General features: G+C 39.1%; 1 non-coding gene across 1 annotated transcript; it reads left to right on the top strand.

The window, feature by feature from the left end:
- Nucleotides 1-12,231: 12,231 nt before the first annotated feature.
- On the top strand, nucleotides 12,232-12,303 carry trnaa-ugc. Its single transcript has one exon. It is a non-coding gene; the product is annotated as a tRNA-Ala (tRNA).
- The last annotated feature ends 9,751 nt before the right edge of the window (nucleotides 12,304-22,054 follow it).

Raw genomic sequence — 22,054 nt, 5'->3', positions numbered from 1 at the left:
TTGATGCTCTTCATACGTGACTGTGGAAGGACACCAAAGCATAATCTAGTGCAGCCTTTCCACAAATTAAAGTATACAAATGCATAACTTTAAACAAGCAAAACTGCCACAAATACTCTCATGCAACAAAAAACATTCTCATATTGTCTATGTCCATATTTTGACTTCATTAGCATTAAGAATTTTACTGTGAGTATTCTATTAAAAAAATCCCTCACCTGATAAAGAGATAGTTTGTTGTCATTGTAAAACTGGTGCTGAACTCTCTGGTGACAAAAACACTTTCTAGCCACATGCTTCCCACTTTTAATAATTTATCAGTGCTTTTAGGGACATTTAGGCTACTAAGAGAGCATTTGTGGAGTTGCAAAGTACAATTAATGAGCCACCACTGTTGGTATTGTTTCTGTAGGCATCTGCAGAGTCTCCTATATTTTCTTTTCATCTCTTTAAACTTTGTGAGTCTTCCAACTCTTTCCTAGAGAAGTTAGTGTCTCTGAAGGCTCGTGGAGGGTTCAAAGCGTGTCACCAGTTAATTATACACCAATTAAACCATGACACTAGTTCTCTTTATAAGATAAATAAATGATTAAAAGATAACGTAGGATAACATTTTTGACACTGCATTGTTCTGAGGGGGTAATTTAGTAATTCATGATCATTTGAAATGTAATATCAATCATAAAAATATGTTTTTTGCTGCAGGTCTGTCAGCTTAGATCATATCTTCACCGAGGCTGCACACTAACAGACAGAATCATGCATAATCTGAAGAGTCTTGTTTGTTGGGCAAGGAAAAATGCATACCTTGTTTTAGACTGTCTTGTTTAATTGTTTTGGCTGCTCATGTTCCTGTCGTGGTCCATTTTGAAAATCCATCCTCAGTTAACAGATTCATTACACTGAGCGTCATCTCAGCGGTAGGTCAACAGTGTGGCCCTGGAAAGGCATTATTAACCAGGTAATTGGCATGTAATTAGGCCGCTGTTTGTTGGCTCTTTACTGGTGTGCATTACGGCCTGCCCACTAACATGATTTATACGTCTATAATTCATATCCTGCCACTCTAATTACATCCTCTCAGCCCCCATTACTGCTGTTCTGTAATGGTGATGCCTCAGAGACGCATGTGGGGAAATTTATGTGCCATTTTATGAAAATGAAGGAAGAATTTATAAAAGCATGACCCACTATCTCTGATTCAAATCAGTTCATTAAAAATCTGCACACCTCTCAAGCCTTTGGGCTCGGATCTACACCCGAGCATATGCTGTAGATTTGGGTAGCACTGAACCTTCACAGTGCATCTCTTCAAAAATCCAACTATAACTTGAAATGCCAGTAGACCAGTTGTGACTGGTCTACTGGATTGCATTGTATTTACTGTATTTTAAACATTTCCATTACTTCTGTAATTCTCCCATCCCCTGCTGCAACTATTTGAGCAGACTCCAGCTCCTCAATTTTCTTTGGTGCAATATTTAAAGTAAACCAACTGCAGCTCATTATTTTTTTTAGCTGCCAGAGCAACATAATGCCTTCTGTTTCACTTGCCATGGTTTTCTGTGAGTTAACACTGCCAGCTAATGGTTAAGTGGAGTACTGCCAAGTTGCACCAATGCCAAGATGCACATGTAAAGCTCACAACAATAAAGGCCTACAGGTAGCTATGGCACAGGTTTGAAGTATAAGTAGGCAGAAGTATAAACCAGGCTTTAGAGTTTCCTCTTAGCTAAAAAACATGAACTCAAAATCTCTCAACAAAAACGTTCTGCGACAATAAAGACCATAGATGAGAAGTTTCATGCATGGGAAAAAAAAACTGGTGGATAAGTAGGGCACTTTTTTGAAAATGCCATATAAACACCCTCTCGGATGCTCCCATGGTCAACAAAATTTAACAAAGTGCCTTGTAAGTTGCCCTCTAAGTGCAGAAGGTGCCTTCTTTGGTGCTGTCCCTTCTTTGGTGCTGTCCCAGCCAGCATGTCCGTATGGGCACCATATGGGTTAAATGCATATGGGTCCCAAGTTTGATTGTCTGTAGGTTCCATGGTGAGTCCTAATAGGATGCACGTGTGGACTCCTATCTAATATAAGTGACTAAAATAAGAAAGTCCACGAAGGTGAAGGCCACAAAGATGGCAACAAGAGCCATCTTTGGTGCTTTCCAAGTGCCCTGAGGGTCACCCTATATCGCTACTGTCCTTTTGGACAAAATCTGGCAAAGTGAGGTCCCTCAGGTGGAGACAATTTGACAAACCCCTCTAGTGCCGACTAATTGGACAAAATTTGACAAAGTGCCCCGTAGGTTGCCCTCTTAGTAGACACAATTTGTCAAAGTGTACAATCTGATGCTTTCTAAGTGGACACATTCTGACAAAATGGGAGCTAAAGTGGGTAACTCCGGCACAACTTCCTCAATTTCAAAGGTGCATGGAGGATGAAGAGAGTCTTGAAAAGAAATTTCCAGCAACACTTGTAGTTTAAAGAACAACTCTATTAGGCCAATGTCTTTTGCTATGTATCCTTTATCAGGGTCATCTGACGGATGTACCCAGTAGGTTGCTGTCTTAGTAGACAAAATTTGATGAAGTCCAAGTCCCTCAGAAGGGAGACATATGACAAAGTGCCATATTTGGGAATGTCTAAATGGACAAAATTTGACAAAGTGGCCAGTAGGTTGCCCTTTAAGTGAACAAATTTTGATGCAGTGCTCTATAGGTTCCTCAAAAAAAGACACAATATGACAGTGCCATCTTTGGGTATGCATAAATGGACAACATTTGACAAAGTACCGTCTATGTCCCTTGAAAGAGACACCTTGCTGACTAATTGGACAAAATCTGGCAAACTGCCCAGCAGGTTGTCCTCTTAGTAGACAAAATTTGATAAAGTGCCCTCTTCGGTGCCGTCTTACTAGGCAAAACATTAAAAATTTATCTCTAAAACCTGATGTATTACTGCAAATGTCTAGCAGTGGAGAAAATGCAACTAAGTGCCTTAGTATAAAGTTCATTTTCCCTGACATCATTCCTTGAACTAAAAGTAAGGAAATTTGTGTTTGGTAGACTATTTCTTTGTTGTAACAATGCTTCTTAGCAATAACTCTTATACCGTTGGAAAGCCTGTTTGTTACCCTTTTAAATAATGCCACATTTGTAAGAACATGCATTTGTGGGATGAGCAGCAGAGCTGAGTAGGTGGGTTGCGCCCATGAAAAATGTGCCAAATCTTCTCTGTCAATGCCAAACAGCAGATTTTGCCATTGAGTCTTGTTTGGTGTTTGGTGGATTGGATGATTGAAGTTTGAAGAAACAAGACATATTGACAATTTAACAATTTATTCATTTAACAAACAGGAGGCTCAGTAGCATGTGGAAGAACCATACACAGCCACAACAGCCTGGCTCCTCTTTCTCATGCTGGTCACCAGCCTGGTCACACACTGCTGTGGGATGGCATCCCATTCTTCAACCAGCATTTTTCGCAAGTCAGCCAACGTGGTTGTGTTGGTCACTCTGGCATGAACAGCACACTCAAGATGATCCCACAAGTGTTCAACAGGGTTAAGGTCAGGACTGTTGGCAGGATCTTGGAGGATAGAGTTCTTGCTGACAGGGTGAAAAACAGTATTCTTGGGGTGTTGTCTTCTTGGGACGCCCACTTCGCGGCCTGTCTCTGACATTCCCCGTTATATGGAACTTGGCCTTCAGTTTGGAGATGGTACTAGGGTTCACTCCAAACAATGCCGCAACTTGGTTTTGCAGAACACCAGCTTGAGTTGCCCAACTGACAGGTCCTATCCAGATCAGTCAAACGTGGCATGCCGATTCTTGAAGCAGACATCTACTGACCACTGTAGCAGGGCCCATGCTCACAGGTGCTGCCAATCAGGCACCTGTTTGGCAGCACCCGGGGGTAGCAGAAGCTCAAAAAAAGAGTCAATAGCTGCAGCAAAATAAGCTGTTTGGCATTGGCAGAGAAAATTTGGCACATTTTTCATAGGCTCAACCCACATACTCAGCTCTGCTGCTCATCCCACAAATGCATGATCCTTACAAATGTGGCACCATTTAAAAGGGTAATAAACAGGCTTTCCAACGGTATAAGATTTATTACTAAGAAGCATTGTTACAACAAAGAAATAATGTACCAAACACAAATTTCCTTACTTATTGTTTGAGGTTATATGAAGTTAATGGTAGTTCATAAGTTCATCATCTGTTTTAATACAGAGGTGTAGTAGGTATTCATAATGAAAAATGTCAAGTCATATCCAGGGTTTAGAACTATTTCACAATTAATGTGTGACACCTCTCTGTGCACTGGTGTCCTACTCCACAAAGCCAGTGCCCTTTTTGTAAGTTTTTCCCCTGACCCTCAAACATCCTGAATCCACCACTCATTTACAAAAGTCTTGAGACCAGATCAGACTACTCAAATTTAACCAGGTTTTGACCCAGTTGTGATTTTGTCACCCATTGTCAAACTTTGGGCTAGAATATGAAGGTCAGAAAAATGCAAACACTGCTCTCCTTAGCCTGTACTGCTACAGTAGTGTAGACAGCAGACAACATCATAATGGCAGTGTACAATACTTGGTTGAGTTTACACCTGTAGCATTACAAGTCTTTTTTGCCACTGAAGGACAAGATTTCTATTGCATAGTCAGTCATTTAAGACAGTCATGTAGTCTATTCAGGACTTTAGTCATTCTGTAAATCATTAGAATTAATCCCACCACACAGTCAAAGGTCAGCTGTTAGTAATCTGATGTTAATATTCTGTTTTCTTAATGTTTGCACTCAGTGACCTGGAGTTACTCCAAACATGTTATTTCTATAAACATATAATTTGTTCAAATAGCACACAGTTTGTCTTGGAGGAGACTGATAGAGAATGAGCTTTATCCTTCCGCTTGTTAAGATTGGTTAATTATGAGTTTCAAGCCTTTGTGTTTGAACTTTGGACGGCTCAATTAAAACAAGACTTCTGTTTCCTTCTTATTTGCATAAAATACATTTCACAGCTGTTTTTCTGTTGAAAAACAGTGTGATCATAATGTGGGAATTTTTAGACAAAGTTTCAGCCATGCAAAGTCTCTTTAGGCACAGGGTAGTGAAATGTCACTTTTTTTAATGACATCTCCATGTCACACTATACAACAAAAACCTCATCCAGATGGAAATGCTACATGTATGATCCCATTAACAGTTGAGGAGAACCCCTCTGTTCTTTCCTTTTTGTTCTTCTCTGGTGAAAATGAAGGATTAGGGGGAGGTAGAGCCTCAAACTCAGTCAGGCACAGGTGAGTTCTAGCCCCACTCAGGGCACCTCACCCCTAGCTCTGCCTCCCCCACTCTGTATTTTCTTGTGTACTTTTTAAAGTTGCATGTGTAATGGGTGTGTATGGGTTATAGATGGAGGCATGATCTGTTTTCCAGCATTTATTTGCTCCTGCAGAAGACAATTTAAGTGTTTTCATTGTCTTCTGCTCCTGCAGAAGACAATGAAAACACTTAAATTGCCTTCTGGTATCTGGTTTCTGCACCTTTGCTCCTTCAGCACAGCATAATAGCTCTGTGTAGTGCTCAATTTGCATTTTACATACATACTAACATGATAAAATCACACTTCTGCTTGCATTAAACTCAGTGTACACATTTCTAGCCAAGAGCTGCTAAATTAGGCTGAAAAACATCAGCTTTCTATCAAATTTAACAGTACTTTCCTCTTAAACAATGAGAAACAGCACAAGAAATTGTCAAACAATGACACCTAGTGGCCAAAATAAATAAGCATACAGCCGTTCTGTGAACAGAAACTTAGAACATTTATGACATTTCTCAAAGAAAACGTACCTGCAACACATACAAGATGAAGTTTACATTTGGAAATTGCTGCAAATGTTACACTGATCATGTAGCAATGGTGGACATGTCCCGTTTCTGTGGCGCCAAAAACGCTGCGTTAAAATAGCTTTTAAAGTAATATTTTGCTATCATAAACAAATCCAACTGACTGGTGAAGGTCACAGAATGAACATGAAACAATATACTCTCAAAAATGTAACTGAAGCATATTTTTCACAGTTAACAACTGAATAGCACAGAAGTTTTTTTCCACACAACTTACCCTCAGCACAACATAATAGTTCTGTGAGGGAACAACAGTAGGAGCTACGGAAAGCCAAGAGTTACAGAAGCCACAAAGGGCAAAAAGGTTTAATTCCAAAAGAAACATTAATTTGAAAATAACAGTCAATAAAAATGAGTCATGGAGTTAGAATTCACAAATATTTAACAGAATGAAATAAAATTAAATACAATTTTAAAAATATTTCTGTAAACAAAAGTAAACAATTTTGTGCATTTTTAACTCACTTACACATGCATCATATTTAAAAAGTACTATTTTGGTATTGATCCCTCTAGCAAATTATCGATACCAAATGAGTACTTTACAAAACGTCTCACCACCGCTTCTCCTCCAAGTGCCTCCCTGCTCATCCATGTCACATGACTTTGGGGACCAATCAGATGTCAATCCTGCTGTACCATGTGACTTTGGGGACCAATCATGAATTTTGCAGATTTCAGCAAGTCCACTCACTTGCATATGAACTTATTTTATAGACTGTGATGTGGACCTGGCTGTCTTTCTCACTCCATGTGGTCCCCAAGTAAATTTCAAAATTGTAAGAAAACATAAGAAATACTGAGACCACAGCTCTGAGCTGAAAAACACAAATGTGTCCAAAAGAGAGAGCTAAAGTTCTCTGTAGTCTTCAACTGTTGGACTAACTTTTAGATGTGTAATTTTTATACACTAACTGTTCATAAATAGGAAGAATTAATCAGCTTTAGAAGAGGGATAGAAGAAGATTAAAGTCTTAAGTGTTGATGTTGTAAATGTTCTCATCCAAACTAAAGAATTGTAGTGAACAGTTAAATCTTGAATGAACACACTTACGTTTGATCAGACGATCACACCACTAGCTAGGACCAGAAATATTAAAGCATTTTAACTAGTTTTGAACATTTCTGACTGTTAATACAAAAATTGTTGTCATTTTTCAGCATATTTTTAAATAATCTTTTTTTTTTGGCAAACAGCCCAGGTTCGAATCCGGCATGAGGCCCTATACCACGTCTCTCCTCCACTCTTATCCCTGTTTCCCACTCTATCCACTGTCCTCCTCTATCAAATAAAGGCACAAAACTGCCCAAAATAAATCTTAAAGAAAAAAGAAAATACTAAGACCACATGCCAATACCATAAAATATATAAAGACCGAGGTGTAGAAACGTAAAAAGATAAATATTTCTATGAAAATCATTGATGACTTGTATTTCTTATAACCTTGCAAAGCAGATGGATACGCCTGTTCCTTGTTTTTCACTGGTGAATCCATCTTGCAAAGCTCCCGTCTGAACTGTTTGGGCCCGGTTAGAAAGTGACAGGACCAATCAGTGCTGAGGGCCAGTACTTCAGGCACAGAGCCCTGACGTAAACAAGCAGCAGCAATAGCTGGTGCAGTTATGGAGGAAGAGATTAGCGTGGATGCTGGTAAAGCGCCAGTTTTATCAGAACTTGACAACATTTCTTCATTAAAAGAAGAACAAAGAACAGCAGTGAGTTGTTTTCTTTTCAAAAACCACAAAAGTCGAGTACTAACATGTCTATAGTTGCCATATTTCGCGTTATTCTTCATTAGCTGGGCACGCTCAGCTCGATAGCAGCTACGTCACGTGTTTTTGTTGCTCTTATTTAGAGATGTGACAGAACGTTCATCCAATCACACTCCAAGTTTTTTTCAACCCCTCTGCCTTTTCTCAAACGTTTCCTATTGAGCTTTCCCAGATGGATGTGTGAAATAAATCCATCTTGCATGTCAGGTTATATTTCTTACATTTTTGCTTGAAATTAGTGGCTATAGGTGGCTAATATAGCCTTTCTCTCTTAATTAAACAAAAATTAAATGGGCATTTTCATGTTGTTGCTATTTCAATGTTATATACATGTTTTTACTATGATAATATCTGATTAATTAATTTTTTACCTGCTTGCACAAATACTTTATTTTAAGGATGAAGTATCATCAGACCTGGAAAAGCCTTTTTCTAAAGCTTTTGACTTAATTGCTATCTGAGGGCTACCTGGTTGATCAACATCTGGAGGAGTTTTTTTTTTTTTTTTTTTTTTTTAAACAGATGTTTACCTTTTACTTGGCTAAAATGGCCAACTCGGAATTTACTGAGGAAGAAATCCCTCAAATTATTGGAAAATTTAAGGAGGCCAACGCAGACAGCAGTGGTGCTTAGACATGGAGAAATTCCTTGATGTAATGAAGCCATTTTTGACTGTTCCAGATGAGGATTTGGAGGCACTCCATATGAAAATTGACATAAATTGTGATTTGACAGTGGGCCTGCAAGAGCTCATTGACTTTTTATTGCTTAATGACGAAGCATCACCAGACCTGGAAAAGCCTTTTCCTAAAGCTTTTGACTTCATTCATCTGACATCTGACACGCCCACACCAGCAGCTTTTGCCTCATTTTCTTTAATTTTGAAGCTTGATTTTATAAAATTAGAGATGCTTTTATTGCCTGAAATTTGACGTGATAGTTCAAAACACAGTTGCCGATCATACAATAAACCGAAAATACAGTTTTTTTTTTTAAATCACAGGGACTTTAACATTTTTACACCTCATCTTTGAGAGATGCAGCTTCTGAAATTAAACCAGTTGTATTTAAAGAATCACATAACTTGGTAAAATAACAGCAAATTTTCATCTACTGTCCTCACATAAGATAAATTTGTAATCTCTTAATGATCAAACATCTTTTCAAAGGGCCAAGTGATATATGTAAACAAAAGAAAACTTTTAAACAGAGGGAAGTTTAACAGTAAATGAAGCTATCCTTTGATATGTGGGTTAATGGTATTAATGAGGGTATTATGATCCATTGTGTGATTGTAATACAAGTGACATAATTATTAACATGAAGGCTAATATTAAAGTCTTTCTGCAGTTGGCACAGAGCTGCTGAAAAATATTCTGTGACACTAAACACGTAGGTTTTATATAACTCACCGTGGGTGCACAATTGCACTGATAAGCTCCACATTCCTCTTTTCAAGCTTAGAGGAGACAGGCCTCAGTGTGGAGGACCAGTCATAAGAACGTTAGAGCTTCTTAATATAACTTTAGATTGGACTGCTAAATTCAGCCTCAGCTGTGAGTGAGAGAAGTTTGTGTTTGTCAGGAAAATGTCAGGCAATCAGTGAGACACGATGTCCACCCACCAACAACGAGTCTACCTGCTTCAACGAGGAGGGGACACACACGTCTGAAGCTTGTGTTGCACGCTTTAAACCGGATGTGTGCTTTAGGAGATAGAGTTCTCCAAGCCTAGCCTCTGTGTAACCTAATGCACAGGGTTCAGACTGTGGGCAGTGCTGCATTATCTGAGAGCATTAACCTACAGGGCTGCGCTGAGACCGGAGGCAGTGCTGGGGTTTTACATCTCCTGGGCTAAATTTAGCGTCTCTTTTGCCCGCTTTTTGACAGTTCTTATTTATTCATGATCATGTTAAGTGTATGGTTTCTAGGGGAAAAGAAGGAAATAAATTCCACATATAATCCAATTTTGTGCTAAAGAAAGAGCATCATGACCAGTGAGGGGGCTGGGTCTGTCTTCACACAGTGTGAGGCAACATCCATCAATCCATCCTCTTTCTTCTTCTCATCCATGGCCCGGTCACAGTGGCAGCAAGCTGACCCAGACATCCGTCTCCTCAGGAATGCTCTGCAGCTAGAAGGGATTTATATAAAGCCCCAAATGCAAATTCTAAAGATCTGTGAAGGGAGGTGACCAGGAGGTGTCCCCATCAGGTCAGTGGATTTTCTGGCAGATCCATTTCCTGCTTGAAACCAGACTGAAAAACCAGGAGAAACTCTTGTTATTCCATTTCTTTTTTTTTTTCGTTATTGACCACAAATTTTAAAGAAAGGAAAAACAAGCTGTTTTTTCCGCTTTTGAACAATAATAGACAAAACAGAAAAACAAGCTATTTTCCATTTTTTTCAATTTTGACCAAAAATGGACAAACAAATAACAAAAAAAAAAAGGTCCAATTTTTGTTTTTCAATTCAGTTATATTCTTTTCTTCATTTAATAAAATTCTTGAGGAGAAGGAAAGCATGTGACAGATTGGGGAAGGTGAGAATTTCAAAATAAAAGCCAGTATTACAATAGTACTATCTATCTATCTATCTATCTATCTATCTATCTATCTGTCTATCTGTCTATCTGTCTATCTATCTATCTATCTATCTATCTATCTATCTATCTGTCTGACTATCTGTTTATCCATCTATCTGTCTGTCTATCTATCTATCTATCTATCTATCTATCTATCTATCTATCTACCTGTCTGTCTATCTGTCTGACTATCTGTTTATCCATCTATCTATCTGTCTGTCTATCTATCTATCTATCTATCTATCTATCTATCTATCTATCTATCTATCTATCTATCTATCTGTCTGTCCGTCCGTCCGTCCGTCCGTCCGTCCGTCCATCCATCCATCCATCCATCCATCCTTCTGTCTGTCTGTCTGTCTATCTATCTATCTATCTATCTATCTATCTATCTATCTATCTATCTTTCTATCTATCTATCTATCTATCTATCTGTCTGTCTTTCTGTCTATCTATCTATCTATCTATCTATCTATATAAATATATACATAGGAATACATACTGCATATACAGTGCTTAACAAATTTATTAGACCACCTGTCATATTTGTCTCAGAGACCATCCAGTATCATGAAGTGCTTTAATGCGGACTCTTTCATTTTCAGTGAGCTCTCCACGTTTTACCATTTTGAACAGGAATGAGGGATTTCAAACTGTATTCACCCAAATTTGAGCCGGCTCACTGGGCTTCTCTGAGAAGTCAGAAATTAATCAAGTATAACATTCAACCACTAAAACTCATTTTTCTGTTCAGGAATGCAAGTAAATAACTATAATTTGACATTTTTATCAAGAAATATTAATCTGCTTTACTATTTTTTCAGTTATTTTGTAAATCAGTACATTTGAAAATTAACCATTGCAGAAACATACAAAATGATTTTGGTAATTACCAATGCTGTTAATTTAGGGCAGCTGTGGCATAAACCTTACTTTGTTTAGGGTTAGGGTGGTCTAATAAATTTGTTTAGCACTGTATATCCACAAATCTCACATGGCGACCTCATTTATCTTTTCCAAATTGTCTATGGTCAGCAATGGAACTTTATGGTAGTCTTGGGCAAAGTCATCTCCAGCCCAGAGATAGGCAGTTGTAATGCTCTTTCTGTTCTGTTTGAGAGTCACATGCAGAGGGGATGTAGCTCAATGGTTGAGTGCATGCATCTCATGTATGAGGCCCTGGGTTCAATCCCTGGCATCTCCACTGAAATGGCATTCGTGTGTCTGTTGTTGGACAACCACAGAAGTCAGCAGCTACAAGATGTCTTGGTATCATAAATGATTTGCAGATATATCTTTATATTGTGCCAGTCAAAAGTGAGATAAGAAAGGAAACCAGTGTATCTTGACACATGACTCATATGAATTCCATAGCTCGTTTCTTGCCTTTCACTGGGTGGCAGGGTATCAGAATGAAGCATCATTATCATTTGGTGCGGTCAGTATGGGACATGTTGGTACCAGTACCATGTCGGTACTGGATTTCGATTCCCCTCCTTATTTCTGCATCAGATGGAGAAAGAGGAAACAAGACTGCAGATGTATTTGAATGTGTTGGAGACATGGTTAATGTTTGGAAAACAAGCTGACTTGTGTCGCCTCAGTTTCTCATACCAAAGATGGCTTTTCCATTTGTCTCGAACAGAAGTGCTTGTTCAAGCACTGTCTCAGAAGATATGGGTCATTGATGGATTCATTTGTCCTGAGAATCAGGTGATTTTCTCACAAAGGAATTCAGAATAAAATTCCCATGCAGTCACAAAGCTTTGTCTGCATCTACCCATGTAACTCCCCAGACTCTGGTTGCCTCTGATTTGTTGTGCTGGAATGTATATCCCCTATCTCAAATGGGCTACGCATCGTCGATCTTGTTCATCTTTTCCAAATTTTCCATGGTCAGCAACAACACCTCCTGGTAGTCTTGGTCTTGCTGTTCTGTTTGGGATGTTCATGTAGGGGGGATGTAGCTCAGTGGTAGAGCGCATGCTTTGCATGTATGAGGCCCCAGGTTCAATCCCTGGCATCTCCACCCAAATATCAGCTCACAAGTCTTTAATTTCTCATGCACTGTGTTGATGACACAAGCCAGCAGCCATGTGTCCCTGCAACAGCAACAGTGCTACTCTTGCATAAGGCTGAGGTACCTTTTCAGGTATTGCTGCTGTACCTTCTCTGACACTGATACTACATATTTTCCTGTATTTGTCAACAACATGTTAACTGAGGGAAATACAGGCCTTAACCAAAGATGGCTTTTTGGAAGAAAGATATCTGTGGAATCAGAGTGAAGACCGATTACAACAAAAAATATGAAACAGATCCAGTTATAGTGGTTGTTGTGGCTGAGTGGATAAGGCGATGGACTAGAAATCCACTGTGGTCTCCCCGCACAGGTACAAATCCTGCCAACAACGTTCCAGCCTTTTAAACTATCTCTGAAAGAAGTTCTCCAACTACAGACCTCTTGGAGCTGTGATAAATTTATGTTTCTGCAGTGGGTTGGGTATCGTTTGGATTTTTTCTGGCAACGATGCTGAAGGGATACTTTTTATACAGTGCTGGTACCAAAACTGTGCCTGAATCAGTAATTGAGAGGACAAAAGTGTGTTGAATGTTAGCAGGAGAGTTTAGCTATCTGGGTATGGTAAATAATTTGCGTAAATATCTTTGTATGGTACCAGTCAAACATGGGATAAGAGAAGGAAACCAGTGTATCTTGACACATGACTCACAAATTCCATAACTTTCCTTTCACTGGGTGCCAGGGTATCAGAATGAAGCCTCATCATCTGTGTTGTCATTTGGTGCAGACGGTATGGGACATGTTAGTACCGGTACCATGTTGGTACTGGTTTTTGATATGCATCCCTATTTCTGCATCAGGTGGAGAAAGTAGAGACAAGACTGAAGATGTATTCAAATGTGTCGGAGACATGATTAATGTTTGGTAAACATGTTGGCTTGTGTCACCAAAGATGGCTTTTCCATTTTTCTCTAACAGATGTGCTTGTTCGAGCACTGTCTCACAAGATATGGGTCATTCATGACTTCATCAAGAGCCGTTTTTGCAGTCCAATCAAAATAAGAGGATAGATGAAAAAGAATTGAACAAAAAAGCTGTCTCTGTAGCAGTAGTGGTGCAGTGGTGAGCATAGCTGCCTTCCAAGCAGTTGACCTGGGTTCCTTTCCCAGCCATGGCAGGTTGTGGTGTGGGTTGAATGTGGCAAAAGTGGAAGATTTTTATCCTTTCATGTCAGTGCAGAAGTGGCTTTTGTAGTAGGTGGAATTGCAATATACTGTCTGCTGTCTGGTGCTTGTTTTCTCTGGCTTGCTCAATGACTTTGGAAGAGAAAGAACACATGATGGCATGGGTTGCCCCTGAGAGTATTGGCAGATAAATACGTTTTGACAAATGGCATACCTCCGGACCCTTTTCCTGTCACTCTGCTTTAGGTGTCATAGCCACTTTATTAAAAACAAACATGAGTTTATGTCAGGAATGAATCTTGGACTTAGCCTTCAAAGTTGTAGTTTTTAGGGTTTTTCATCTGATTCACTCATTTCTTATAGAATTGATGTGTCGAGACATTACATGGTATTTAAAGTAGGTGACTTTATATGGCATAAAATGCTACTTTTAGGGTTATGGAACTTTAGAGCAGTAAAACCAAGAATATTCAATTGAAAATGGCCTCTCTTTGTAGTCCTATGTTATTAAGCATTCAAGGTGTTAAAGAATGAACCACAAACAGATGTTTATTGCATGTTGTGAACCACAAAGGTTTCAGCTTTATTAAGCATTCAAAGATAAATGACAGAAAACAAGATTGTGGCCACAAATTCAATAAAGCAACATTTATTTACAGTAATGGAGAAACATGTCACATTAAAAATGTGTCAGTCAAGGCACCAGGGCTCAGGGCTGGCTTTCTGTGCATCAGCTCGCTCTGCCACACCATGGTGGGACCAGCCGTGTAAAGTGTACAGTAATCTACTTGGGTTTCTTTTTATCAGACAATTTATTGTAGATGTTTTTACCTTGACATGTTTCGACTGTCATCTGCAGTCTTCCTCAGAAGCGTCAGCTGACCGCTGTGACGTGTCCTTATATGCTGTTCTTCTGAAGCGTGGTCAGCCTGACGAACCTGACCGGTCTATCAGGCTGACCACGCCCCCCACTGCCTGATGGTCTCTGGAGGAGGGAGTCCCAGGTGTGGGAGAGCATGAATGCTCCCTTGTCCCGGTTTATGGTGTTTTTCTCCCGCTTCCTGATTTCAGTAGCCTCCTTACTCCAGCGTTTGTGTTTGTTGTTCTATGACCCTATTATTGTTGCGTTGTCCCAGTCCATGACGTGATTTTGTCTTTTGCAGTGGTCTGATATTGCTGATTTGAAGTTTTCTTGTTCTGCCTTTTTTTTCTGTCCTTGTGAGTCGTCCTGCTGTCTCCTTTTCACACTCCTTTTGATGTTCCTTTTTTCTTGTGTTGGACTTGTCCAGGAAAATCTACGGTCTTCCAGAATTTTATGATAGGCCAAATGGACATGTTGGTGGGACCAGACCCCTAAGGCCAACCCATAATTTCGCATCTGATCCTTGGTCTTTATTTTAACATTTTTATTTACTAAACGTGCATGGATATAATTTTTTGGAAAGTTAGGTCACGATTTCTCGTCATGGATATTTGTGGTTCCTGAAGCTAGACCGGATGAGAACCACTGTAGTAGTAAGTGTCAAATTAAGTTGTCAACCTTTATTTTTTTGTCTGTTGATTTCCTTTGTCCTTATTTACACCTTTTTTCCATTCTTGACACTTTTAATCCATTTTTGCTGCTTTCAGCCTATTTTTGCCACTTCTTCTTGTCACTTTCTGTTATCACGTTATAGGAGAGGCATCTGGCTGTAGCCCTCGAGCAAACCTCTACGCTGGGGCATTTGGCTGGAGACCTCTATGATGGGGCGAAACCTCTGCGCTGAGGCATGACGTATATTACCCACGACAAAATTTCAGCTCTATCCGCTTGCCGACAGGCTGACTCTAAATCTAACCAGTCAGGTTTTAATGCCTAAATCTAACCAGCTGGATATAATTGCCTTAACCGAACCAGTCGGGTTTTAATAGTGTAGACCCATACGCTGGGGCTTTGCCCAAAATCAGTTATGGATCAAAGGAACCATAACTGATTTAATGAGCCATTCGCAGTTTCATTGTACCAGCCGTGTGTACTTAGACTTGCATGGCTTAATCTTTGAGACAAGCATATGCTACTGGCAGGATCAACCAGGTAGCTTCGCCCCAGCGTAGGGGTCGGGGTGTGCTGCTGCACGCTCAAATATAGCTCCGTATGCTGGGGCGAAGCACAGCGGTGTAGGCATGCTAACAACAGCAAGGTCATGCTAATAACAGCTAACACGCTGCACGGTCCAATGTAGGCTTGGGCAATGTAAGTCACACCCCAGTGAAGAGGTTTCGCCTCACCGTAGAGGTCTACAGCCGAATGCCCCAGCGTAGAGGTTTACGTAGAGACCCTCTTGCATTACTGTGTATCAACAGTTTCTGCCTCTTCTATCCTGCTATTTGCATGTTTCCCCCCTTTTTTACCAATTCTTGACACTTTTGTCCATTAAAGCTGCCTTTTGCCATTGTATGCCACTTTTCTCCCTATTCTGACACTCTTGGCCCTTTTTTCCCATTTTAGACACTTGTAATTGAAGTGTCCTTAGTGCTCCATTGTTTTGTACAAAAAGAATCTGGTTGTACATGTCCAGAGAACACATGGGGCCCCCCAAAAATATTATAGAGGCATCTCACCTTAAAAGGGTGTGTTGACAAAAGTAATGGATTTTATGCTGTCCAAAAAAACCTCTCATGGTTTTAGTGTCCCAGTACATGTGCAGTGTAAAACATGGGGCCAGCAACGTGTAATCAAGTGTGAAATGGAGGACTGTGGGGAGTACCACTTGCTGGCTTAGCAGAGTGGCCTCTTCCACAATATGTGTGACCATATTAGGTCACTCGATTACTGCAGCACCACTGCTACTGAAGAACAACTCCAGCACAGAAGAAATGTTGATATGTTTTTCCAAGAAATGTTGGAAAATGGATTTTTTGGGGAGTCCAAGGTGGCATCATGCAAAAAGAGGCAAAAAGCAGCAGAGGAAGCTAATGTCCCATTGTCAGTGTTGGTTGAACTGGGTGGCTCTGAAAGTCACATTTGCCTTTTAATTAATTAGCCCAAATTATATGCCTTTAGCTCTTTAGGCAGAGTCACGGTGACCTTCAATGTAAAAAATAACACATTGCATTGTCCCTGTGCAAAGGCTCGAGCATCTTGTCCTCACAAGAACATTGCCAAGTGGCACTGAACCACCAACTGCACCTTACAACAGAAGGTGCTCCAGATGCAAAAAGATTTATAGATACCAGGAGCAGAAAGATGGTCTGCATAATTTCAACGACCATGTCATTCTTATGTTGCAGCTTTGTCTGTACTTAAGGCACAATCTCCTGGTATGCAAAACAGTATTGATAAACTATGATGCCACAAACATTCTGTTTGTCTTTGATTTGTTATGGTTCTAAGATGGATTCAAGACTTCCCAGGTTATTTGGCGTTTTACTGGGGTTTCTTTGGCACAGGTAATATTCAGTTTGACAACAATTATTTCCTCTAGAACGATGGTTTTCAAAGTGTGAGGCGGGCCTCCCCCGGGGGGCGCCACAGAACTTCAGGGGAGGCGTGGAACTATAAACCAGAAAAAAGGTGATTTGCTTTGTGAACCTCTGCTGTGCATTGAGCGAAATGGACAAACTTATAGTTACTATAAGGACTATGCTATAGAGCAGTGTTACTCAAGCAAAGAGCCAAATTATTGAAAATACCTTCGTAAGAGCCACAATCTAAGAAGTGAAAAGTGGCAAAAACAGCTTGTAGTAGCAATAAAAATAGGTTTAAGGTGGCAAAAATGGTCAAAAAGCAGCAAAAATGGGTAAAAATGGGGAGAAAAAGTGGAAAAATGGTCAAAAAGTAACAAAAATGTGTGAGAAGTGACAAAAGAATGAGTGGAAAGTGACTTAAATGGGCAAAAAGCAGTCAAGAGTTGCAAAATGGGCAAAAAAAGAGAAGAAAACAAGTGGTATGTAATGGCAAAGGGTAGTTTAAACGGGCACAAAGTGACAAAAAATTGTGAAAAAGAGCAAAATGGCAAATAGAAGAGGCAAAGGTTGGGGAAAAAGGGAAACTGTTTAGGAATGCAAGTAAATAACTATAATTTGACATATCAATCAAGAAATAATAATGTGTTTTACTATTTTTTTAGTTTTTTGTAAATCAGTACATTTTAAAATTCATGGATAACAATAATAACTATGTTTTAGCATTTAAAAAAATCATTTGGGTTAAAGAGCTTCAACACATTGGTGTATTAACCATTGCAGAAACATAAAAAATGATTTTGGTTATTAACAATGCTGTTAATTTAGGGCAGCTGTGGCATAAACCTTACTTTGGGTGGTGGTCTAATAAATTTGTTAAGTACTGTATATACATACATTTTTGGTTACTAACTTAATAGTATAGTATCAAACTTAGGATATTTCTGTCCTGTGTTGTGTTTGCCAGTTTCAGTAAGTGAACTGAAACTCCCAAATGAGGACTTCCATGGTGAGCACAGCACAGAGGCATTCTGGGAATCCGTTGGTCTGCACGGGATTTTCCAAGGGTTTTTTGAGAGAGAGTCTTTCTAGAGTTTCAAAATACAGCAATTCACGATTTATTATGTACAAAATAAATCTAAATATGTATTTTCTACTTTGTCACTGTTGACATTTATATATATATATATATATATATATATATATATATATATATATATATATATATATATAAATAAACTTCCGATCATTAATTCAAGTAACTCCCGGTAAGAGTAGAGCTATGCTCATCTGACTTCTGGTATGGGAAGATGAGGTATGCTATTAACTTCTGGTGTGAGACAATAAGATATGGTGGACCTCCTTATGAGGTGAGGTCCATGTCTGCATCCAGGTACTCTTGGATTGACTTGGCACGGCAGCCCAGCTTGGCAGGGGATCTGATTTTCCACCACATCTATGTGACCAGATTGAGGGCGCATCTCGCCCTGATTGCGTGGTTGTTTTTTAGACCTTTTTGCCAGCTTCAACATATTTTTTACCCCTACTTTAACCCACTTTTTCCCCACTCCATTTAGATTGTGGCTCTTCCAAAGGTCTTTTTCAACAATTTGGCTCTTCGGTTGAGCAGAGTTGAGTAACATTGCCCTACACAATTTGGAGAAAGCACAATTGTGGCAACTCACAACCCCCCCATCACCCGAACGGTTTGCAGCCCTATTATCACCCACTACTATCACCCACCTCAAACACTCTAAGAAAAACTAGACACTGTTCAAACCAAGGCTTTAAGACTCTGTTAAGGAGAATTTAGATGGTGTCAAACTCAAGGCCCGGGGGCCAAATCCGGCCCATGGAACAATTATATCCGCCCCACGCGAGCATATTTGTATTATTATTGGCCCACCAGTATGAGGTCTGCAGATTTACTTTAGTACAATAATGTAAAATTCAACTTGATTATTTAAATTATCCTTGTTAAGCCATAAAAATCTGAAAAGGTAAGGAGTAAGAAAAATTTAATAAAAAGTCAATAATATGGGGAAAAGAAAAGAATTTGTGTTTTATTTCATATTTTCTATTTTGCATCTCTAGATTACAACTCAAACTTGTGATTTTGACTTGTCATTTCATATTTTGACATTTTCAACTCATAATTTGGACTTTATGTCACATTTTTATCTTTTTATCCTATTTTAAATTTTGAGTCATATTTTGACATTTTCAACTCCTTACTCTTACCCATATTTTGACTTCTAAATACATGACTTCAATTTTGTCTCTTATTTTGACATTTTAAATTCATATGTTTTACTGTTTATATCATATTTTGACCTTTTACATTCCCGATTTTGAATTTAAATCATATTTCTAACTTTTTAAGTCATCATTTTGAATTCTAGCTCATTTTTTGACATTTTTTAACTCCTAATTTTGAATTTTTAAGCTCACATTTTGAACTATTAGACCCACAATTTAAAATTTTAAGATGAAATTGATCTTAAAACTCATGACTTCACACGTGATCTCATATTCTGACCTTTCAAACTTATGATTTCAACTTTCTCCTTGTATATTTGCTATTTAAAAATATTATTTTTCTATTTTTAATATTGTGTTCTGGTCTTTTGAACTAATAGATTGGAATTTTTTATCTCAGATTTGAGCCTTAAAATTCATCATTTTTGCTTTTTTGAATTTCCTAATTTATCATCAATGCTGTTTTTTCATATTTTATCACTGGTGAAAATGAGGTTGACAGTTTAAGGTTGAGTTGACCCTGCTCGGCCCTCGGGTTAGACCTAAATCCAGAATCACCTGCTGTGATTGAGTTTGACACTCCTGATTTAGATCCTCTTCAGTGCCTGCTTTGCTGGTTGAGAGGGGCGAAATTACCTCTGCATTTACGACACATTAAACTAGGAATTCAGTACTGCTTAAAAAGTACAAAACTGTGACCACAATCGTTGATCTGACGGTCTATTACAAGGGACATGGAAGTCTCCTAAACAAACAAAACAGGGAGTCGACTGTAGAAAACACGTGATAGCCTCCTGTTTCTGACTGGATTATGCAGGGGCCTGAAGTTGACCTGTCACTTTTATCTGTGGCTCAATATAAGAATAGTGACTTTGAAACAAAGCAAAGTGTCAGCCCGTCCTGACCTTGTTAAAGTTATTTTATTGCCCTTATTTAGAATTGAAAAGATAAACTGTGAATTTACTCTATCGTGGGTTCCAGGCTATGCTGGGGTTTTGGTTAATGAAATTGCTGATAGCATTGCAAAATCAGCATTTAAGCAAACTTCTATAAACATAATTGATGTTGTAAAGTTAATCAGGTTGAGGCTGGGATACTGTGGGTTAAATAAGTATTGACACACATTTTGGAAACATCCCAGTGGTCTGTGTTCCTATGGGAGTCCTGAAACAGTCACTCACACCTTGGCCCAATCCCAATGTCCACACTCACACACTCACTGACTTTGAGGCACGCTCCCGCAAAGTCCGTGATGGGCTTAGGGTTGTCCCACCGTCAAATCATAAAGTGCGTGAGGGATCTCTCCCTGACTTTTTGAGCGCTTTATGTACCCTTTCCATGAGTGGGCATCTCTGCAGACTTAGCGTGAGGGAATTACCCATAGTTCATTGCATTGTGACGTATGGCAGGGATTCACGTGGGATGCCCGTCAGTAAACCCTATAAAAGTGAAGTGAAAAGAGCAAAAATGTAAACAAAACACATGGAAGGTGCAAAAAGGGGTGGATGTTGTAAAAAGAGGTATTTTTCCTGTAAGTATATTATATAAAACAGCCTTCATCCACTGAGAAAACAGGTCTGTACGTGAGGCATGCTTGTTTTTATCTTTAAGCTTTACAAGATGCCAACTGTCATCAAAAAAAAAAACAAAGGGCTGTCCCATTCCTGTTTCTACCCTTCAAGCCCTTGCAGCCTCACTCACTCAGTCACTTTCCAGGTGCAGTCAGTTACGTCAGTGAGGGCTCAGGACCCAGGGTTTAGGGAGGAGATTGAGATTCAGCCCTTAATTCAGTGTAGCAACTACACAAAAGAGGGGAACACATTGTTTAAAATTTATCAGAAATGGGAAAAAAAAAAAAACATTTTTTGGCCAATGTGAGAACCACCAACTGATTACAAAAGCACTTATTCAATTTTCACATGTCAGGAATATACTCAAGAACATGAGGAGCTGTCTAAAATAGAATGATATTATATCGTTCACCTGTGGATGACAGTAATGCGCCAAGATGCGTCTAAAATACCGGAAATTGTAAGAGAAGAAGAGTGCCGTTATTCATTGCTGCTGCTGCTGCTGCTCTTTGCCTGTGTTTTGCAGGTGTGTACTTGGTAGGGACTGCTAGAAACTTACCTCTGGGATACTAGGGTGTATTTACAGTACTTTTGTGATGTTTTTGTTGTGAATTTGAACTTCTGGTCAAGTTAAAAGATGCTAAAATAGTGGAGTTTACCCGCGGCCGAGCTGTGCCCTGCTGCCTGTCTGCTGTCTCCTTGTAATCTGAATCCCTGTGTGTTGTCTTGCAGGCGTGTCGTTCGGTTTGTTTTACTGCGCAACAATGACTTTTCTTGCTTCTACACATTGAATAAGCTCTGAAAAAAATCTTAAATTGTACATTGTGTAAAAATAAATGCATTTTGTTAAGGTTTTTTTTTAATAAAATTACATTTTTTGGTTACTTTATATACCTAAGGAGTACTCCTGTCCACACTATGTTTGGTCAGCTTAACTTAGCATGCTGTAGATACAGTTGAGAAGTGCTGTAATGTAGTGCTGTAGTGGAAAGTAGATTGAATAATCCTTGATAAGATGAATGTGTACTTTAATGTTGCTTTGAGTGAGAAGCAGTGAGGCTGTGCCAAGTACACTTAATTTTGAGGCTTTTATTGAATGAATGTATTATTTTCTGTTGAAGCTATGGAGGGGATGTACAATGTTGTACTTTGGGGGATCCATACCTAAAATGGATGTACAAGGACAGTTATATTGTAAAATTATTTGAATTTGAGTGAATAACAGATGCAACCTGATTGACAAACCGAATGCTGTGTCTTCATTGCTGCTGCTGCACTTTGCCTGTGTTTTGCAGGTCA

This window comes from Cheilinus undulatus, linkage group 8, assembly GCF_018320785.1.
Source record: "Cheilinus undulatus linkage group 8, ASM1832078v1, whole genome shotgun sequence".
Classification (NCBI taxonomy): domain Eukaryota; kingdom Metazoa; phylum Chordata; class Actinopteri; order Labriformes; family Labridae; genus Cheilinus; species Cheilinus undulatus.
This window is presented reverse-complemented; position numbering and strand designations above follow the sequence as displayed.